The sequence below is a fragment of the Jaculus jaculus genome, chromosome 15, assembly GCF_020740685.1.
Source record: "Jaculus jaculus isolate mJacJac1 chromosome 15, mJacJac1.mat.Y.cur, whole genome shotgun sequence".
Lineage (NCBI taxonomy): Eukaryota > Metazoa > Chordata > Mammalia > Rodentia > Dipodidae > Jaculus > Jaculus jaculus.
This window is the reverse complement of record NC_059116.1, coordinates 69489978-69511953: the sequence shown is the minus strand read 5'-3', so window position 1 is coordinate 69511953 and position 21976 is coordinate 69489978. Positions and strand designations below refer to the sequence as shown.

Sequence of the window (21976 nt, the reverse complement as noted above, 5' to 3'; positions counted from 1 at the left end):
AAACATACCAAAGCAGAAATCCAGAAGCTATTGAGAGATCAGTGCTCAAATGCACTTAAAAACACACCCACTATGGCTCAGAGAATTTTGTGGAAGAGGACGTAGAAAGATTATAAGAGCCACCGGGTGGGGAGGGAATCTCCAGAGGCATTGCCCCTCACACAATGACTGACTGTTGCTCTCACAGCTCCTAACCCACAATGCCATGGTGAGCACCAGTGATCCCTCTGAGGAGCATCCTCAGTGGAATGGGAGCAGGGAGGAGGGAAATGATAGTACCAACACATCATGAGTCCATACAAAGATTCTACTTAACAACAAAAAAAAATTAAACTTGACTGTTAATCCATGCTTCTACATGAAGGAACAAGAACTATCGAGACTTTAAATTTTCTCAAATAAAGTCAAGGATTTGTACAAATGCCAATAAAGATACCATGCAAGGACTGGGGTACATCACAAGGGTAGAGTGTTTTCCTAGCATGCATGGCGCCCCAACCCCCAGCAGTCACTTGCCAAGAAAAAAAATGGTAAAATTTTTTTTGAATGGAGAAGATGAGTCATAGCCTCCATTTCAGTCTCTTCTTAAAGGAAAGAATGATAGGACAATCACATGTTATAAAACAGTGCCAATTTTTCAAATTTAAAGCAATGAGGTACCACCAAAAGAAATGACAGATTCAGTAGCATGGAATGGAATGCATAAATATACACATATTACCTCTAAACCACTAGGACAAGGATCCTGTAATAAGCAATACAAGAAAAGCTATATATGTGGGAAAGATGGAAAACTCAGGTTGCAACTTCATTTTATACAATGTACATAAATTAACTGTACATGAATCAAAGAGTAAAACTAGAAGCCAAAAAATATGAAGGTAAATATCAATCTACTTTGTGAGGGGCAATATAAAAATAAAATGAAATAAAAGTAACCACAGTCTGTAGCTATAAACATTTTAAAATTCATCACTTTAATAAAGTAAATGATAATCTAGAAAATACTTTTTAAATTATTTATTAAAACCTAAGATATATTGAGCTGCAACAACTCAATTTTAAAAATTATTGATTTGTGGCTGAGATACATAAATGTTTCCTAAAAATACATACATGAATGACAATAAACATTGGCAGAAAATATTTGTTTTCATTAATATTCAAATAAATGCAAGTGAAGCAGCAAAATAATGTTTTGTTTTCACTCATTGCAGTTGAAAATATAAATTATAATAGTGTATTTGAGGGTTAGGGAGATACCACAGCCTTTAAATTGTTTGCTGTATAAGTGTGAGAACTTGAGTTTGATCCCACAGAAAGCACATTAAAAATACCAGTGCTGAGGTGGTGCATGTGTCTGGAGTTCATTTGCAGGAAGCCCTGTTGCACCCATTTTCTCTCTCTCTCTCTCTCTCTCTCTCTCTTCCTCTTTCCCACACTCAAATAAATAAAAATAAAATTTTTTTTAAAATTTGCAGTGCTGGAAGGTACAGACAAGTAGATTCTTAGCTTGTTGACCATCCAGTCTAGCCTACTTTGCCAGCTTCAGGCCAATGAGAGGCCTTGTTTCAAAAAAGATTGAAGGAATTCCTGAAAACCAACTCCCACGGTTGCCCTCTGGTCTCCATATGCACATGCACACATGTGCAACCACACTCAAGAACACATGCAACATACACACACACACACACACACACACACACACACACACACGGTGCACTGGAAAGGATGGCAAAACATGCATTATGCAGAGGAGGGTATGTCAGCAACGTCAAATATTCTACATGCAATTTTACACTATATGTTAAGAATTAAAACTATTCCTTCTCAGAAGAAAACTAGAAATATCCATAATCACTCATGGTTAATAATGTTCATCTCATTGACATATGTATGTACAACTGTGTATAAAAATTTAGGAGGACCACAGAGATGGTTTGGCAGCTTGTTTACAGTGCCTGATGGCTTGGGTTCAAATTCTCAGTACCCACATAAAACTAGATGAACAAAAGAGCGCATGCAACTAGAGTTTGTTTGCAGTGGCAAGAGGCCCTGGTGTATCTACTGTTCCCCTCTCCTTTATTTAAAAAAATACAAAATTAGGAACATTTTTAATATCTAACTTAAGGAAAACAGTTTTCCAAAGTTATTTTTTATATAAAAAATTATTCACACAGTTTAAAAGCCTATAGTCTACACAATGCCAATTTTATATAAAAAGATGAAGTATATGCATAAAAAGTGAGTAAAAGGAAACATACTAAAACTGAAACATTTTTTCCTGGTTATAATTAGGTGATAACATTTCTTTTTTTCTTCATATATACTGGTGTCTCCCAGCAATCCTGAAACATGAGCTTCTTTTATAATCATTTTAAAACAGAAAAGAAAACCCACTATTTTGAAAGGAATCATATTGTGTGCCCAAATCATGACTAATCTTAGTTTATGGTGCCTAAATTAAGAACTTTTAATAGTAAAACTTTAGTAGTATAATATATGCTCAGTGGGAATTCAGAATGTTATATTGATAAGTTTCATTTGTAGCAAGAGGTTAAACATAGGCTAAAGCAGGAAATGGTCTTCAGGAGAGTTCTGGAAGAATAATTACTATAAAACAGGTTTTGTTTCGGCCTGAAACAACCTGGGAGACAGAATGTTTGCCAGTGCACCAACTGACACTTTTCTAATTATGCCAACATACATGGGTATCTTGGGGCAGGGGCAGTTTGTGTTCTGGGTGGCTTTGCACCCAGATTTGGTGATTTTTTTAGGTGTAATGGCATTGGGCTTCATTTATAGAAATGAAAATGAAATACCTTCAGATACTTGTAGTGTCTTTTTGGGCTCTGTGTTGGAGTGTGTATGTGTATGCACATGTGTGTGTGTTTGCCCATAAAATATTCCTTTTGAAGTTCAGAGCTTAGGCAGAGAAAGAAAGCCTGAGTTTGGTGGGTGCAACTTTTGAATGCATTATCCAGCAGCTTTCATCTCAGGTTATGATTGACACCAAACAAAATGCATCCTATTTCTTTGTTCTCCAAAACACAGTGGAAGATATCAGGGGTATTGAGTGTGCGTACACATATGTATGTATATATGTGTTATCTGTTCAGTGTAAGAAAATCGTCTGTGAAACTTAACTGCAGGCAGCTAATGAATTTGGTATCCTTCAGGCTGTCTCCTGAGAAGCAATTCTAATAACAGGCTAATGACACATGCACTAAGGGAATGTGACAGGAGTCTCAGTTGGGACAACTGCTGCAAAGGAGACTAAGGGGAACAGACTGCAGAGACCTCTGGTGACAAAGTTAAGGGCCATGAGAGTCTCAGATGTGATGTCACACTTGTCTGTCATGAACAAAAACTATCAAGGATCAAGGGGGAGATAAACTTCCCAGATCAAATTATGTAGTTGCACAGAAACAAGGTCATCTGAAGGAAGAATATGAAAGATATATTTCCTACTAGGAAATCACTGATTTTGTTTTCTTGGATTATTGGAAGGCTTTTAGCTTTTTGGCTTGTTTTTTTTTTTATTTCTTTTTTTCAGTTTCCTAATATTGCATGTGGCTACAGATAGGAACTACAGCTGTTTTCTAAGGCTTGGGAGAGTGGAAGAAATGCTCTTCAAATGGCACTACAATAGCTGGAGGTGTTCCTTAATCATAGACGGCATGCTTATCACATGCCGCTTTTGCAGTCTTGAACTTTTGATCATCTGGAAATGAAAAGGAAATTTTTTATCCCATAGTTGTTTATAGATCACATGATGCTTGCTACCTGTTTCCATAATCATTCAACCTCATTTCCATCCCATATACTTTTTCCCACTTCTATTTTCTAAAACATAGTTTTGCTGTCCCTTCTTTGTGATTCCTCAATTTTTTGCTCATTTGTTTATCTTATTATACAACAAGCATTTATTGGGCATCTACAGTGTATCAGGCGCATCACAAGTCACTTGAGGTATAGGAATTATTATCATGATTTCTATTCATAAGAAGCCAAGAATAATTGAGGCACAGATAAGAAAATGAATAAAATGAATTGAGTAGTCACCTCCTGCAATAAGTCTCCATACAGATAATTCAGCACTGTCATGACTTAGCAGTAAACGTTTATTCTTACATTTGCAAGAGCAGCTTGGCAGATTTAGGCTGGGCAGCTCTCTTTCAGGCTGTGAGTCAGCTGGGCTCAGCTCGCATTGTGAATTAGGCTCGAATTTCCTTTGTGGTCTATGTGTATGTTCCAGGGCTCACATGGAAGGGGTCACATATTCTCTGCTGCATACTTTTCTTATGACAGGTCACAATGCCTAAAATCCCTAATTCACACAGGCACATTTCATATATGCCTACTGGTGTTTTAGTGGCTGAGGCAAATCCCACTTTCAAGCCAAATGCCAAGGGAGTGAAGCCATGTATTCTGCCCACTCTAGAGTGCTATGAGGCCATGAAGAATTAGCAAAGTAATCTGATCTGTTCCACAAATTATAATAATAAAATACTAAAATGATTCAAGAGAAGTCTGTTCAATGTTTAAAGGAAATTTTAAAAAGTATATTTTCTAGTAATTTTGAAATTTTGGAGGCCTTTCAAGCCTTTTTTTTTCAGAGTCCCTAATATTACATGTGACTATAGACAGGAACTGCAGCTGTCTCCTAAAGCTTGGGAGAGTGAAATCCAAAGAAAAGTTTCAGAGGCCAGATGTATCCATCAGGGTTTCATCAAAGAAACAGAATTAATAAGGTCAATGGATACATGATTTATGAATGTATGAGTGGATGGGTAACAGAGATGAGGATCATGATAGAGATAGATAGATAGATAGATAGATAGATAGATAGATAGATAGATAGATAGATAGATGATACATAGATAATAAATGAGCAGTACATAATATATAGATAGATAGGTGCATGTATACCTAGATGACAGATGGATAATTGATGATAAATAAGTGATAGATAGTGATATAGGGATGCATACATACTGAGATGATAGATGGTGGATGGATAGATGAGTTGATGAATAGATGATAGATGATAGATTGATAGGTGATACGATATATATATACATGCATACCTACATAGACTATTGGTGGTGGATAGGTAGGTATATGGTAAATAATGCATGACTGTATAACTAAACACATAGATGGATGGTAGATATTTGCTACAGTGATTTGAAATTGCCGAGCTTGAGAGGGGGTTAGAAAGTCTTTAAGTGTTTTATACTGTGTATCTGATGACCCTTGAAGTCCATAGGTCAAACAGTCATAAGGGAAGATGAAAGCTTGATTTGGTGGCATGTGTCTGTAATCCCATCGTTTCAGAAGTAGAGTCAGAAGAATTAGGAATTCAAAGTCATCCTTAGCTACATAAGGAATTTGGGGCAGCCTGGGGGATATGAGGCCCTCTCTCAAAAAAGAAGAAGGAGGAGGAGGAGAAGGAGGGAAGATGGCAAAGTAAGGTAGATTAAAAAATAGGGGCTGGAGAGATGGCTTAGCGGTTAAGCGCTTGCCTGTGAAGCCTAAGGACCCCGGTTCGAGGCTTGGTTCCCCAGGTCCCACGTTAGCCAGATGCACAAGGGGGCGCACGCGTCTGGAGTTCGTTTGCAGAGGCTGGAAGCCCTGGCGTGCCCATTCTCTCTCTCCCTCTATCTGTCTTTCTCTCTATGTCTGTCACTCTCAAATAAATAAATAAAAAATTTAAAAAAAAATAGGCTAAGTCCCATAAACAAAAGCTAGAACCCCTAGAGAATAGACTGAAACATATGTAAATTCTTGTTCCCTTAGCTTCTGTAAGGTTCTTGGGCCTTTGGTTGCTAAGCTAAACACACAGCTGACCCAGATTGCATGGGAACTCAGGGAGGATTGGGGAAGGCTAAGCAGTGGAAGGTGCAGCTCCTGTCTCCTACCTGAAGACCCCTCTGCAGAGCAACAGCGAGACATTTTGTTGTTCTCCTTCTAATGCCCAAGTTTTCCTAGAATCTTCCTCATAGCTCCTTAAGTAGTCTAACTTTTAGTGGATTCTGGGCGTTGTAGTTCGCCTTGGTAAAGTTGACACATTACACAGCCTTCACAAGAGGCATCTAGTTTAACTTCTAGATGGGGTATATTAGGAAATGTTTTGGGATATGTGATATCTGAAATGAATCTTCAAATGTGAGCAGTACTTAACCAAGAAGAGGTAATGGCAATTTAGGCAGCCCCAAACAAACATGAGAGTGGTAAGTCTTAACAATATGGCAGCTCCTTTACAGAAGTCAATGGCAGAGCCACAAGAAACATACCTATGCAAGCTTATTTAACCCATTCCAGCAGAAGAGACTACATGGCAAGCAATGGGGCATCTAAGGAAAGGGCGTCAGGCTGAGTTTAGGAGAAACAAGACTATTGAGGCCTGTTCCTAAGGAGGTTTGAGACAAATGAAATGAGATTGGATTAGGTGTTTTCAGGGAGTAATGAATATTCTTATGGACTGAACTATATCTATTCTCAAATTTAAACATTGAGGTCCAAACCTTTCATATCACAGAATGTGATTGGCGTTGAAGATAGCACCATTGAGGTAATTAAGCTTCATGAAGTCATAAGTGTGACACTTCAACCTAATAGAACCAGTGTCCTTTAAAGAAGAGGAAGGGACACTAGGGAAATGTACACCTAGAGAAACAGCCACCACAGTCAAGCAGAGAGGCTCATAAGACACCAATTCTGCTGACACCTGGATCTTGACTTCCACCCTCCAGACTGTGTGAAATCCATTTCTGTTTAAGCCACCAGCCTATAGTATTTTGTTACATCAGTCCCAGCTAACCAATGCAGTTATCTTGATAGTTTTATATCTAGAGAACAATGCTAGGATAAAGTCATTGGTAAAGAAGCAATTGGAAGAGAGATTGTTTCATCAATTCTGTGGTGGCTTGTCTTTCTTTTATTTCACCATGGTCACACAATTTGTTTATTTTTCTCTTCTACAGGAATTTTGTCTATTCTGTGATATCATGACATACCTGTCATCTCAGTATACTTTAAAAATGAGTGTTTATTTATTTGTTTATCTCCAACCAGAAAGGGAGAGAAAATAGGCATGCCAGGGCGTCTACCCACTGCAAATGAACTCCAGATGCATGTGCCACTTTGTATCTGGTATTACATGGTACTGGGGAATCAAACCTGAGTTGTTAGGCTTTGTAGGGAAGCACCTTAACTGCTGTGCCGTCTTTCCAGCCATCCATCTACTTTTTACCTGCTCATTGATTATTCAAAAACAATTCTCATGTACTGAACCAGAAATTAGATGGAATTTCTATCCTTGACTATGTTAAATCCAGATACTTTTTTCCAATTAGCAAGTCCACTTTACAAGTGTGTTTTTCTCTACCTCTGGCCATCATGCTGTTCTCTTCAGGCTAGTTTCCATGGCCTTCTATGTAACACACCCTTAAATCAGTCTCCTCTATGTGGGATCCTTTCTCATTACATCCATTCTTAACCAAATAGAAGCTCCCATTGCAAGATTCTTCCAAAGCTCCTGGTTCTCCACTTCTGGGGTTTTTATGATTATTATTTAGTTGGAATATGAAATAGTATATTTCTTTATGACATTCTCATACAAATATATCATTATATTTTGCTCATATTCTCTGTACTCATTACTTTTCTCATTACTCGGCCCCATTTCCACTGGTCCTTTTCCACCCACCAAATAGTCCCTCTTCTGCTTTCATGCCATATATACATATGTGTGTGTATAATACATATATCCTTATTTTTAACTCTGTGTTTAGATCTACATATGGTAGAAAATATGCAATGCTTGCCTTTCTTACCCTCATTATTCCCTCTTGTTCTCCTTTCCCTTTAGACATTCTTTTCTTCCATAATTCTCTTTTGAGTTTCATACCATAAGTGTATATATAAATATTTAAATCAAGATTCTCCATATAAAAGAAAACATATGATATCTGTCTTTTAAGATTGAATTATTTCACTTAACATGATGACCTCCTTGTTTGATGCATTTTCATTAAAATAACATAATTTCATTCTTCTTTATGGCTAAATAAAACTCCCTTGTGTATGTATACCCAATTTTCTTTACCTGTTTTCACTAACTCGTATCATATTTCATGCCTTAGAGCTCTTACGGCTCATAAAATTCCACAGTATGAGATACTGCACTGTTCACTTCACCTGTAAGTTTGCTCTTCTAACTTGATTGTTAGTTCCTCAGGGGTACAAAGCATATCTGGCTTCTTGCTACACCTCCATAATGGTTTACTGGATACAATATCTACATATGTGTATATAAGCTAGAATACATATGATTATAGATAACTAATCCTTTAAATCCCTCCAAAAAGGAGGGAGCTTGTTTTGTCTATCATAGGTTGTAGCTTGTTAAAGAACAAGGTAATAGTATGGCATCTGTATTTCTTTTACTGCTGAGATGATGTCCTCAGCTTATTCATATATGCAGCCAGCGAGTATTTCTGAGCACCTACTTTTGTGCTCAGCATTTTGATATATAAGCTGAGCCCTGAAGGATATGCAGAAATCCACCCAGTGAGGGTGCGTTTTGCATGGGCAGCAAACATGAAAAAAGGACAGAGGAAAGAAAAATGTTGTCTTTCAGGAATCAGAAAAATTTCAAGGTACAAAATATAAATAAATAAATAAATATATGTGTGTGTGTGTGTGTGTGTGTGTGTGTGTGTGTGTGTGTGCGTGCCAGATGAAAACACGTGAGAGATGAGTTGGAGCTATAGGTGGACCTTTTTGGCTTAGGTGGATCATATGAGTGACATGTGGCCAGGGATCTTTGATGAATTTTAAGGAGACAACCATGGCCATAGTTCAATGTTATGTAAAATTGGTTCAAATGAGCACCAGCAGTCACAGCCCACAAGACTAGCAAGCAGTAGGGAGCTTCTCTGGCCATTTGACGACCTGGATTAGGGGAACGTTGAATGGTGGATGGCAGGATTCAGTCATCATGGAGAACTTATTATTCAAGTGACTCCAGTTGCCTTTCTGGCATTTTTTACTCGCATGCATTCTAATTCATGTACATTGATATTCACCCACCATAATTTGGTTATAGACTAAAAATATATGCAAGAGTTCGGTTTATTTTGTTTCCTTGCAGCACTGGCTACCAACCCCAGGGCTTCACATGGGCTAGACAAGCACTCTTCCTCAAAACTACCGCCACAGCCATTAGGCGTTTTCATCTGGATGCCAATTGCCTTGTGTCTGTTCAATCTGTGAAAATTCAGGGAGCTAAACACTTCCAATGACTTTTCTTTAAGGATATGATACTTTAAAAGTTTGAAGTGTATAAGTGTCCCAGAGAAATTTTATCCAAGTCAAGAGTTTATAATTCCTTTAACTTTTGAAATCCTTATCAGACAAACTCGACAAACATCTTCCAAAACTACTTTGGCTATCACTTTTTGGAAATATTGGCTCCGTTCAGCACCATTGCTTTTATACTCTGAAAGTGGGATTCAGTCCCCTGCCTCAGTCCCTTTCCTTGTGGTATTTTTTTTTCTTATCATTAGCAAAGATGATGAAAGACAACTGAGCATTTTTGTATTTATCTTAGAAATCAGGGCAAGCAGATGAATGTTTGGCTAGAATCAGTGCAGGCTAGTATTTATTTTTTAGTGTGGTGGGGAAGGGGACACTTCTACGTAGGGTCTTGCTCTAACACAGGCTGACCTGTAATTCACTATGTAGTTTCAGGATGGCCTTGAACTTACAGTGATCCTCCTACCTCTGCTTCCTAAGTGCTGGTGTTAAAGGTGTGTGGCAGCATGTCCAGCTGCAAGCTAATATTTTTTTTTTTTTAGTATTTATTTATTTGAGAGTGACAGACACAGAGAGAAAGACAGATAGAGGGAGGGAGAGAGAGAGAATGGGCGCACCAGGGCTTCCAGCCTCTGCAAACGAACTCCAGACGCATTCGCCCCCTTGTGCATCTGGCTAACGTGGGGCCTGGGGAACCGAGCCTCAAACCGGGGTCCTTAGGCTTCACAGGCAAGCGCTTTAACCGCTAAGCCATCTCTCCAGCCCTGCAAGCTAATATTTTTAACTGTGACCTGTAGGAACGTCTTCTGTCCCTTGCACCCTCTTTCTCTCAGCAACTTTGAAGGCAGAGACATAGCCTGCTCTCGGGTAAAACTGGGTTGCCTTCTAGATTATTGCCTCAGTCCCCAACTGGCTTCTGAAACTTTCCTGCATCTTATTTCTATTGTCCATTCAGTATTCAAACAAAAAATTCATTATATCACTTCAGGCAAGGTAAGTCATAGCTTTATATGTGTGCATTTTCTCTGTCCAGCTAGGTTTAAACATCTTTGCCATGCAGTTTGGCTGTCTCTTTGATGGAAGCATCCTCCTCTTCATTCTTGATTTACCCTGAGGTTCTGGTTTGGGCTCAGTACTCGTTTTTCACCCCCAGTTCCTTTCCTGGGTGACCTCAGCCACTGCAATGCTGCTAATGGCCTCCTCTACTTGGAAGCTCTGCCTGTGGGCACCCCAAGGTCAGCCTGTTCTCAGCAGAGAGCAAGGTAGCTTCGCCATCTATCCAGTTTTTCCATTTTTGGTTTCTTTCTCAGTCAGTAGCATAATTTGCCAAATTGTTTATGCTGTAAACATTAGAACTATCTTCAATTCCTCTGATATATTCCTCCTGCCTATTCAGCTGTTCATATCATGACTCTACCTCTAAGAGACCTTGAAGCCTTCTCTTCTGTACGTGCAACCTAGGCACTATGGAACACTGAAAAGAGCTAGTCTTCACTCTCATCCCTGCTACTTAAGGATTTCGTCATCTTGGACTTCTTAGTCTCCAAGGCCCCAGTCTCTTCAAGTGTAGTGTGAATGAAACTTTCTACTTACTAGTACAGTAATTTAATGTTATGTGGAGCTTCTTGTACAAGCCCAACTGATAGACAATGGCCAATTCATAGAAAAACCTCCCTCACAGGGCTTCACCCCTCTTACCTGTTCAGTGATTTCTCTACTGATTCCTTCCCTGGTCTGTAATTGGTTTAGAATCCATACTAGAAGCAGAATTTCTAGAGCTCAAAACTTTTCATGGCTTCTTATGATTGAATCCTTCAGCAGGAAATGTAATGTCATTCATTCTTCATTGAGTTTCACAGCACTTTGTGCTCTGTCTCCGTTTCTTCCAGTTACCTGTCAGGAAATTTTTATGGAGCATGACTTAATCAGGTTCTTAGAACATTGATCATATGATATTAACATGTTTATAATGATAGTGATATCAAAGTAATGTTACAGATCTGCCCCTTCAATGTATAACAGAATCAAATATAAATCCATCTTAAAATGTGTAAGTATAATTCATTAGGAACTGATTTCAGGAAATATGTGTGATATTTAATAGCATTTACTATTTTGCTTTTTTTCCTGTGTGTATATGATATGTATGTAGGTGCTTATGTGTAAGTGAAGACATGCATGCCATAGCACATGCATGGAAGTCAAAATCCAACTTCAGGCATTGCTCCTTATCTTGCACTTTATTTGATGTAGGGACTCTCATTTACCACTGCATTCACCAATCTAGCTAACCCATGAGCTGGACAAGGTGGACTCTCCCGTCTCTACCTTCTCTCTTGCTATAGGCATGTGGGGATTACAGATATTCAAGCTACAAGTTCCAGCTTCACCTGAGTTCTAGGGAACCAAACTCAGGTACTCACACAGCAAGCACTTTATCCTGGAGCCAACTCCCTAGCGCATACTGTTCTGTTTTTAATTCTGCAGCCGGAAATGTTACATCATTCCTCACTGAGTTTCACAATCCTTTCTTCAAGCAGAACTAGTGAAGATGCAACTTGGTGCTAATCTCTGTGAGTGGAGAGGGAACTACAGTGGAAGACATAGGGGGAAAATGCAGTGAGGCCAACAGTTGGTGCTGTGGCATAAGTAACTAGATGCACAAGACAGACACAATCCTAAAAACAAGGGAAGAACAAACTGGTCTGAATTTTTATTCTTGTTCTCCATCTATAAGGATGCTTGCTTTTGCCAGGATGTTACCAAAATCACCCTCCTACTGCCATTACCCCAGATTCTGAAAGTCTCATCTACTCATCTTCCATGCCCAGGCCCACCTGCCAACTATTCATTGCTCTTAGACCTCCACATGTACAGAGAATAGTGAAAGAAATGTATAGTTTTATCTCTTTATTTCCTACGCATCCATATAACTGGTACCTTAAGTTAAAAAGAATACAAAAGCAACAGGCTTATCTAACAATGTATCAGGTCCTAAAAGTAAGACTAGCACCTTTTGAATCTTTTTGTACCTCCTAAGTTCTAGCCTAATGATGAGTGGCTACTTATCATTGGGATTGATGAATATTTCACAAATCATAAAAAGCGATGGTCAGCCACTGAGCCTAGGTAGTATAATAAGAATACTTCACATCTACAGATGTGCAAAGTGTTTTTAAATTTAATTTTTTTAATATTTTACTTATTTATTTGAGAGAGAGAGAGAGAGAAAAAAAAAAAGCAAGAGAGAGAGAGAGAGAATGGGCATGCCAGAGCTTCCAGCTGCTGCAAACGAACTCCAGAAACATGTACCACCTTGTGCATCTGGCTTATCTGGATCCTGGGGAATTGAACTTGAATCCTTTGGCTTTGCAGACAAGTACTTTAACTGCTAAGCCATCTCTCCAGCACATAGTGTTTTTATAATTATTATTTTTAACCTGAGGACCCTGATGGCATATTGATTCCATGTACTAATAGAATTAAGTATTACTACAGAATATTTATCGTAACTATAGAGCCACCATTTGGTGGTTGTATGGTTTTGGGTGAGCCAATGAGGTTCTTCAAGTAATCAAGTTCTTCAGCTGGAATATCCAAGGCTTGCTGAGTAAGTTATCTCTCACTGTGTATCTTCCATATGTTTGCATCCCTAGCACCTCAACATCACAGAGTAAATTGTTTTAAATGTTTGTTTAATTAGTAAACAAAGAAACAGACAAGTACAAAAAAGATTGCTGGACAGAGAAATCCAGCCACTGAACATATTTATGAAGTGTCTACTATATGCTCCATTTTTTTTCTATTTGGTGACACAAATAGAGAAAATTCCTGCTTTCAAGCAACTTGGGTTCAGATAGAGTAACCAGAAAATACACAAGTAAACAAATGAATAAATTAATTTCAGATTTTGGCATAGAAAGAAAAGTGACCTTTGAATTGCTATTCTCTAAGATCTGTAAATGTAAATGCCTTGTGATGCTGATGGTTTCAAAACCCTCTTCTCTGGACCACCTGGATTTCTTGTTCATTATTCTCATAATTCCCATCTTGGTCTCACTTTCCTAAAAGAAAGGTTGTGAGGCTGGAAGGGGTTAGAGTTACCTTCATTAGGATCTTTGTTAATGCCGTGCCACTTCTTAAGATTACCTGGAATGAAAATCACTAAAATAGAGGGACATCGCAAACACACTAAACTCTAATCTCCTTTTTTTCAACACATGGATAATGGTCAAGTCAAGAAGCTTCTTCAATCTGGCACTTGGAACAAGTACGAAGTCAGTTGTTTGTGTATATATCTCCCTTAAAAATACCAAAAATATATTTGGTCTATTTTCCATGTAAACCTCAGCAACTAACTTATGGTTACTCAGCTGTGGTTCTTCTTGAAAGTGGCCCCTGGTGAAACATTTGGCCACAAATAACTATGTAGTTGTGAACTACTTAATTGTCTGCTAAGTCATGAGAGTTCATAGACCAAAACCAATTATTTTATCAAATAGGATATTCATGGTTGTCAATTTTAGTGGGAAATACTCCACTTTCTTCATATTACCTTCCATGGACAGACATAGTTTTCCAATGCTGCTTCTTGATGTCTGCTATCATTTACAGCAAGCTGTAATTATTACTGTTTATGATATTACCCTTTAAAATTGTCTAGTGCCTATTTTAAAGTAGTTTCTAGGAACCTTGAGTGCTTGATGGTTTGTTATCCTATCCACACATACTTATTAATAAGTATGAGTGTTTTTCATTTTAATGTTTTTACTTTTATTCATGTGAATTTTTCATTCATGTGTCCTATTAATCCAGCAAATACTTGCACTTTGTAAATGAATGAAGAGTTCCACTCCTTCCACAGTTAAAGGAGTGCCCATTTGGAGTTTAAGCCCCTTCTTGTCCCAAAGGTAGTTCCTCTTCCTTCTCCAGTGAGACTTGAAGGCAATTTGAAAAGTGTTCATGTGAACTGTTGCACATTTCCTCTGTGTACTATCAAACATTTGCTTTATCAACACTGCTGTGGTTACTATTAATTTTGTGTCTCGGAGTATGACTGCTGATACTTGTGTCCTTTAGCTTGAGAAGTCTCCCCCCACCTGCCCATATACACCCTGAGTCAGGAGTGAGCAGTGGAGTCTGGAAGAAAAGGGTTGTATTACAAATCATTAGTTCCAGGCTTCTGCTCCTGATGTTACCCAAGACTTGGTCACCCTTGTGTAGACTCCTCTGCATTTTCTACATTCTGCCAAAAGAAACTCTGCCTCGGAGGTTGGCACATCTGAGTCAGATGAACTTTGTGTCTCTATCAGCAGAAATAAAGAAACTTCAACTGCTCATGTATGTGTTTTTCAACTTTTCTAAGCACCTACTGTGTGCTATGTACTTGCTATGCCACAAATCAATTTCTTTTAGTCCCTGGTAAGTATTTCATAATTTCTTCACAAATTCCCTATCATTCTTTCCATATTTTGTACAAATGTGGCATATTTCTTGAGTAACTTACTAATTCTCTTTATTCTTTCAGTAAGCATAAGATGATGACATTGTGACATTTTCATACATGTATGTCATGGCACTTTGCTTCTGATCACTCTGCCTTGTTCTCCCCTTCCCCACTTTCAGTATACTTTCTTCAAGCAGTCCCTCTTCTGCTTTCATGTCATATGTATGCAGCTATTTAAATTTATATGTATGGACAACTTATTTAAACCTGCTGTTTGCATATAAAGAGATCTTTCAGTTTAGGTTTTTTTTTTATTTTTTCCTTCACATTATCCTCTCTTGTTCCCCCCTTCCCATCCTCTTAGCTCTCTTACACATTCTTCCCCTGGTATATAAGTACATTTAAATCTAGGTTCAGTGTATGAGAGAAAACATGCAATATTTGTTTTTCTGATTCGAGCTCATTTCCCTTAATAGGATGATTTCAAATTCCACCCATTTTCCTGAAAATGACAGAATTTTATTCTTCTTTACAATAGAGTAAATCTCCACTGTGTGTATGTAATACATTCAGTTTATCCACTCATCTATGGATAAGCATCTAAACTGGTTATGTGCACTGAATAGTGCAGCATAAAACAAGTATACATCTCTGTGGAGGCTAGACTTACATTCCTTCAAGTATATGTGCCCAGGAGTTACACCTGTCAATTTTTGGCATCTCATACTAGCAACCAAACATCTTTACTGTCCTTGGTGCTCTCACATCCTTGGATTACCCTTTTAGGATTAGATCTGACATGCAGGCTACATGTTTTCAGTGGTTTGCAGAGGTTCTGCATCCATATAAGTCTTCACATCTGTTGAAATGTTACCTTTTGTTACTTTTGCGATATAAATGTCAAAATGCAAAGATGAGGCACAGAAGGCAGAAGGCAGTTGGAGTCATTAATGCTGCATGTGAAAATTTAGCTCTTGATTCTAGAAATTGCTGTAACAAATAAATGCACATACAATTTACCTTATAAAAACTTTTAAGAGGTTTAAATCTAGAAAGATCAAAAAGTTGGCTGATTCTCAACTCCAACCAATATTCCCACATCATGGCTCTTTTCTGGTTTTTCCTTCACCAAGTTTAGATCATTAGCTAAAGGTTTAATTTATGTGGTAAAGTATCTTTTGGGATAGAGAGAGCATCAAAGCATCCTTAAGTTTTATCTTTACTTATTCATTAATTGCTGCTATAATTCTTCTGAATAATCTTCCCCTAAAAATATAACTCAGTAATAATTGGCTTAAAATTACCTCCTTTTATTGATAACCTCAAAAAATAATAATTTACCTCAAATGTTTTTAATCTATTTTGCTTTAGTCTTCATTTGGAATAAAGTTGGAAAGGAATTAAAATGATTCTTTTATCAAGGATATAATCTTTAAACTATTTGTTAACTTACTATTTATTCTCTCACATCTTTTTGTATTAGAAAAGTGTCAGATTAATTATACTAAATGTTTCTAAAAGACCATATCATGCCAAGGTATGTCTGTGAGACAGGCTATTTGTGGCAAGAACACTGGAATGCCCTGTGGGTCAGTAGACAGAATTTTCAAGCTTGGTCATTCTTGCATTTCTGTAGGTAAGTCACTTGATCTTTCTGCACTTGAACCTTTTTAGGTGAGAGGGTAACATTATACCAGCTCTCTCTGTTCTTCAGTGTTGTGGAACTGTTAAATACAAAAAGATTTCAAAGGTTTGAACACAATAGCATGAAAGGGATTTTTGTGTTGTCATCAATGCCAACTAATGCCTTAAGTAAAATAATGTTTTCATATTTGTGAAGGAAACTACATATAGATATTTTGAAAAGAAAACAGCTCTTTCCTCATAGTACCAGTGGTTAACTGGAAATCTACTCCTCTGCTCAACATTTATTAAATATTGCTTAGGAGGAAGATAGTCTGTTGTGTGTATTAGATGTACAAAGTTTAATTCACTATGCCCTTATAGTCAAAACTTTACCACATGATATGTAAATAGGATGTCCTTTTTTATTCACTCATATTTATAATCCCAAATTAAGCACATGCAACTGGTGTGTGTAAGGTCCTTAATCTGTCATATTAGTAGGGTTGGGACAATTAGTAAACCCTTACCTCAATAGCTTTCTCATTATTTAGGTCTAGAGACTAAAAAGGCAGTGGATAGCTATAAAATATTTAATGACTTGGTTCAATTCCAATCATTAATATTATGGATCCATAATACATTTTGATGTCAGAAGAGCCCTGAAGAGTGCAGCACTGAGAGTCTCAGCAGTATATTTTTACCCTTCTCTAACAAATAGACCCATGCCAAATGTCCATGCACTCATTCCCCTTCTTAATAGTATTTGCACTGGCCAAACACACCCACTTTCATTACAAGCTCTTCACATGCTTTAAAATAAATTAGCATTCATTGGCTCCATTTAACTGCAGGGCAAAGAGACCCACAAGGAGGTCAAGAGCCTTCTGCCCCAGCACTCAGCACAAGTCACAAGGGGAAGAGGGTCACCCTCTATTTCCCCAAGGTCTCTTTGATTCCAAGCTCATTTACATGATGTTTTTCCTACTTCAAAGGAACAACTTGGTTTTATATGATATTATTCCCTGGCAAGATCATTCATTTTCATATATTCACTCCATAACTTTCATATGTTGTAATAAAGCAAGATGTGTGAGAATATCATTGTCTTAGAGACAAGTCTGTTCTCTGAGGTTTTGACCTTGGTCAAGTGGTTCACCGTGTCTTCTTATTGCTGTGTAGAAATAGGGGTAAAAATTGACTGCACTTTGCCTTTATTTCCTCAGCCCAATTGATACACTAAGCAGGATTACTGTATAGCAGAAATTAAACAATCCCACCCTGCTTGTGTGTGTGTGTGTATGTATGTGCGAATGCTCATGCACACGCGCACATGCACGTGCACACACACACACACACACATGCACATCTCCATTTCCCTAGCTGAGGACCAAGTTCAGGGATCAGAAGTCTGGCAAGATAGTGGGGGTGTATTCTACAAATACAAGGAAAACCGAGTCCACATTATTTTCTCTGTCGTACTGTTTTCACCAATACTTGGAATTTGTATTCTTACTAAGATGTACTATTGTGCTGATGGAGGACAGTAGAGACTAGTCAATATTCAGACCATGATTCTTCGGCCCAGGTCTCTTTAGAATTGTTCTAGGTTGTTCTATCCAAGCTGGGAGTGTTCTTGACTTCCAAGGTCAGTGTATGCCCCTTGGAGTAGTGTCTTAACTTGCCCTTTTGGACAGCTGCTTATTCAGTTCATAGTGTTCTATCCTTTCTATGTGTGTTTAACTTGCTATTTTCTTTGGCTAATTATGCATGGAATTCTTCCTATTCCAATAAACAGAAGGGCAGTGTGTATTTCCCTGGTTAACTGTACATGCAAAGCCTTGAGAGGAGAATGAAGTAGAGAAGCAGATTGGCTTATTTTGGGAAAGAGCAGTTCATTGGCCTTGTGGGGAAGAAGTTCCTATGTAGGTTCAGACTTCACTATGACCTAACAATCCTTGTGCTGCCTGCTGCCTTTAGAGGACATGCTCCCAGTAAATTACAGTCTGTTTAATAAGGACCCTGGTGTGCACAGGGTTAACATTTCCAAGTCCCCTATCTCTGTCCTCTGCATCTATGATCCACGATGTGGCTAAGGGTCTTGACCTTGTCACTCTTCCCGAGGACAAGAAGAGAGGAGCAGATGAACCCAACTGTGAATGCAGTGTCCCAGAAAAGAGAGGCACAAATCCTTTTGAGCATACTGACCTGCCCAAATCTTTCTTCAGTCCTACGGGATCCTTGCTGATGGTTGATGGCAAAAGGAAACTGTGAAATCGGGTTTTTTTTTTTTTTTCATTTTTATTAAATGTAAAACAAGAAGGTAACTCAGTTGTTACTTCCTTTTCCTTCCTTCCAAAATTTTAAGATGGTAATTATGAGAAATAACACCAGTCAGGCTTGTGTGAATTCAAACAAGACCTCTATAGGCAGCATAATGTGTTAGTGTAAAAATATGCCTAGACAACATAACTTGTCAGAGAGGATTATTTCTACTTAGTGAGTCTAAGAAGTCCCTTTTCCTCTCCTATTCAGCCTTTGACTAGGGAAGAGAGTGGGGTGGGGGGGGGGAGAAAGAGAGAGAGAGAGAGAGAGAGAGAGAGAGAGAGAGAGAGAGAGAGGAGAGGAGGCGCGTTAGTGAACAGCGACTGTGGCATTGATGTTTGAGCGCACTTCTGAACTGGCTTTGTTGAGACTATCAGTGTAGAAAGCATGCGCTGTCCCAAATCCGCTGTTACTATGAGAAATGAGGAGCTGCTTTTAAGGTATGTTGTTATGTCCTTTGTTTTTAATGGATGCTTTCTGATTCCTAGAGCTGGTGGAGACACTAATCGTGCCCTGAATCAACTAGCTCCCTTATCTTAGCAGAAAAGGAGAGAGAGAGAAAGAAAAAAAAAAAAAAAGAATCTAAACTGAGAGAGGGAAATGAAATTGAGACCAAGATATTGGGGGAAGACAGAAAGAGAGAGAGCCAGCAAGAGAAAGGAGGACTGTTGTGAGCGAGTTCTGTCTGTACTAGTTGCCTTTTGAAAGCAGACCATGTATTTGCTCCTTGCTATTTGTGAGCGGCCAGTGGATGTTTTAAGGGCTCCGAATCTGGCTCTTCGTTCGTCTTTTCCTTTGCAATGTCTAAGCCTCTTTCATTATTATGCACTCTGCATGGAATAATCATCGAAAAGGGAGCTGAGGAGACTCCATATTAGACTTGCATTCCAAATACCGCTCTAATCTGGACTTAGCCTACCTAAAATAGTCCTCCTGTGTTACCAGGTTTGGATCACTTTATCCTGTTTGCCAAAATGTGTACCTGTTTGGAGACCTCTGTTCATGCATGGCGTCCCAGGGTCCCCATATATGGGAACCAAATATTTGCTTCCTGCGTTGGTGTTGAGGTTCTGTTACATACCAAGAAAGAGGCACGGCTGACCTTTTGGGAAGCAGAGAGAGAATTATGATAGAATTGGCATCCTGGTTTGAAAAATGTAGTCTTTTGTTTATTTGCTAGCAGACATTGTAGCACTGAATGCATCTTTGGGTCTGACAATGGGACCGGCTGAACAATGGAGCTGTCAAACTAGCTTAATGCATGTCTGGGGCTGGGCTTTTTTTTTTTTTTTTTCCCCTTCTTTCTCAACATCCTTTTTATCTCCTATAATCTTGTTTGTATAGACTATCAGAATGAAGAGCTTTTAGAACTGCTTGTTTGTGGTTTTATGCTTTTAAAAAATGTAGTATCCTCTACACTCAGAGCTTTTTGCATTTTGCAGTTATGTTGGTTGGATTAAGTTAGAGATTTATTGCTTACCTCTCTGTTAACTACAGAAAGAAAACTTATTGATCAAAAATGCTTTAATACCATTATCATTCTGGCAAAGCCTTGCGATCAGACCCAATTCTACACTATTTAATGCTTGCAGTTTTAAAAATCTGTCCATTTGCTAGACTTATGCAATGTTGCATAAAAGAGAAGTTAACAGAAATATTTTCAATGCTTAAGTAAATTATCATCCCTAGTCTCTGGCTTTCCTTTCAGCACCCATGTAGGTAAGCAGTGTAGAAATTCAAGGACAAGTAAGAACTTTTGCCTTTACGATCTTAGTCACAAACTGTTACTGTATAGCCTATTAAGTTGTTAAGTTAAATCTCTCTATGAAATATACTGGTTATTGATTTATTCTTATATCCTTATCAAATGCATTTCTAAATGGGGAAACATTTCTTATGTCTTAAAATATCTTTGATTTTATAAGATAAGAATTCATTTGTAAGGCGAAAATTGTGAGAATGTAGGAAGAGAGAATTGTTTCAAACTTCTCAAATATTAAAGCAATTTTTATTAGCACAGTAGATATAAATGAGTAAACCCTAGAAGAGTAAATCATTGATTTACATGAAACCCATTTACTAATGTATATTTAATAGTTCATATTACCTAATGTTTTAGTGTTTTGCTTAATGAACTGTTTCTGCCAGTGTGATATATCAAATATATACTAATACATTCATAGATAAAGATAAAGGATATAATTTTTAAAGTGGAAGGGGAGTTGTGGTGGATGAAATTAAAAAATAAATTTGGCTTCAAGTATTTCCTCTTCTGCTCTGGTTCAAATTGGTCATATTCCCAGTCAATAAGGAACAAGATATATTACTTATAAAAAGACAGTTGTGGAAAAGTAACTACTTTTTTAGATTTGGACATGCATTTCATTTTTTTAAACTTAAGTTGAACTGTTACTAAATAATAGGTGTAGTATTATTTACATAAATGTTATCAGCAACCTAGAATTGCTTTCTCAAGGAGAGATTCTCTATTGATAATATTTGCAGAGCTTAAGTGCACACAAAGCATATACAATCAGTGTAATAACATTTTTAAAGTTACTCACTGTGAATAGAGTGGATTTTTAAGGCATACTTGTTATGTTATTTTACTTACAATGGGATCTGAACTGCTCTTTGCTTTGGATATACCAATAATTGCTTTTATGATGAGCTCATAAAAGGTAATGGGTGAAGCTTTCTATATGAGACTAACCAAGTGTTACCAGAATACCAAGATTCTGCTTTCAGGGGAAATTTTTAATCTAAAACACAGGATATAAGTCATATTTTGTGATTCTGGAGAAAATTATTCTTTCATGCTTGCTAGATGCATGTTAGAAGCACACTTAAATAAAGAAATCACTTAGAAACCACCATGTTGAATTTTTTTAATTAAATAATTATTTAACTATGAATCTTTTACTTTAATCCCCAACTGTTCAGAGTTAGGTCCTGAAACAAGGAAAATAAGATATTTTTCTTGTTTTATTTTTCTCCTCTGGTTGCATGATCTATTACCAGAATTTGAACCCCCACACACACCACATTCTAGCATCTAACATGCAGGTTCATGTGTTGTTTTTTGTTTGTTTGTTTGCTTGTTTTGTTTTCTCTAACTTGATGAGGAAGGTGTGAGCTTGCCAGGAGTTGGCAAACTTGTCCGCATCTATTTCAACAAAAGTAACAAAATAATGTAAGCTATATCAAGCTATATATCCCATATGTGATGATTCTCCTGGATAGTGACCTCAACAGATA

General features: G+C 37.8%; 1 protein-coding gene across 3 annotated transcripts in view; it reads left to right on the top strand.

The window, feature by feature from the left end:
* Positions 1–21976, top strand: part of Celf2 (CUGBP Elav-like family member 2) — an 897461-nt gene that overhangs the window by 532728 nt on the left and 342757 nt on the right. Inside the window, exon 1 of one of the 3 annotated variants that reach the window (XM_045134881.1) lies at positions 19417–19663. The exons of the other annotated variants lie outside the window; for them this stretch is intronic. The gene's annotated coding sequence lies outside the window, so the exon portion shown is untranslated. Of the gene's footprint in view, positions 1–19416; positions 19664–21976 lie in introns of those variants that run through there. 3 annotated transcript variants of the gene reach the window in all.